The 1,262-nt window shown below is 41.7% G+C and overlaps 1 protein-coding gene across 1 annotated transcript in view; it reads left to right on the forward strand.

Moving 5' to 3' along the window:
- Positions 1–1,171: 1,171 nt before the first annotated feature.
- PPP1R12B (protein phosphatase 1 regulatory subunit 12B) overlaps positions 1,172–1,262 on the forward strand; it is a gene marked incomplete in the record, with an annotated part of 227,306 nt that continues 227,215 nt past the window's right edge. The window contains 1 exon segment of the mRNA XM_006159146.2: positions 1,172–1,249.

A 1,262-nucleotide genomic window follows, 5' to 3' on the forward strand; every position in this document is an offset into this window, starting at 1 on the left:
ATAATTATAATAGCAAATGAAGGTAAATAAACCAATAAATCTTTATATCTTAAATAAGTAAGTAAATAAATAAACAAACAAAAAAAGACAAAATACTTGTAAATATTCTTCTTCATTATGGGTAACACATTTAATTTTGTCCAAGGCTAAGGCCCTGGATAGTAATAAATCAATAACCAACCAATAATAATAAACCAATTAAATCAATCAGATAGATTTCATTACTGATTTCATGGTGAATAGGAAAATATCTTACTTCCTACCTTAGGAGTCTAGAATGCTTCATAGTATCTTTCAGTAGCTTTGGAAAAAAAGATGGAAGACAAGACATCCATTTTGTCTAAGAATTTAAGAGTCATAAAAGGAGTAGAGAAGGAAGAGAAAGAAGGGAAATTAATATTTATTGGGAGCTAATGTGTGCCAGAGATAGCACCAGACAGTCTTGCATATATTATCTTATTTGATCTGCACGACTCTCCCGGGAGGTATTATTATTTCCCATTTTACACTTAAGAAAACAGGCTCAGAGAAGTCAAGAAACTTGAATATGGATGTGGATTCAATTTAAATTAAAAGCTCAAGCTCTTTCTACTACATCTGAATGCATCCTTTTCTTTGAAATCTTTTCCGGGCTTGGAGTAAGTGTCATGTTTGAAACGCTTGTGTAAAACGTGCTATACCGTATGTGTGTGTGTATGTTTCTCCCCTCCGAGATTACTCACGTTTACTGTGATTAGTAACTGCTAATGAAACTCTAGCTTTAGAACCAGGACATGGATTCGAGTCCAGCACTTCAAGTCTAGTTCTCCCCACTAGAAAATAGAGATAATTACTACCCCTTTCCACTCTACAAAACTAATGCGATCATTAGGGCGCTAAGATTAGTTAGTAGTCACAACAGGTATAAACTACGACTCCCAAAATGCCCAGAGGAAGAGACTGACGTCGGTCCAGGACACAGTTCCAGCTTTAGGGCAAAGGTGACCCCGCGGCGAAGGAGGGCACTGCAGGTCCTCGCCTCGTTTCTGATGCATCTAGGGATTTGTAGTTCTCCTATGGCCACGGAGTACCCTCAGGGGCGGTGGCTCACTACAAGTCCCGTGATGACCCGCAGCTCAGGCAGCGCCTGCGTATTGTAGCCGAGGGAGCGTACGGGCGGTGCTAGTGGCGGGAGGAGTAAAGATGGCGGCGCGGGGGTCTCCGCCTTCTGCTCCCGGCTGAAGCGCTCTCAGAGAGGCAGCAGCGGCAAACTCAGGCCCAAC

This window comes from Tupaia chinensis, unplaced genomic scaffold (genome assembly GCF_000334495.1).
Source record: "Tupaia chinensis unplaced genomic scaffold, TupChi_1.0 Scaffold000627_1, whole genome shotgun sequence".
Lineage (NCBI taxonomy): Eukaryota > Metazoa > Chordata > Mammalia > Scandentia > Tupaiidae > Tupaia > Tupaia belangeri.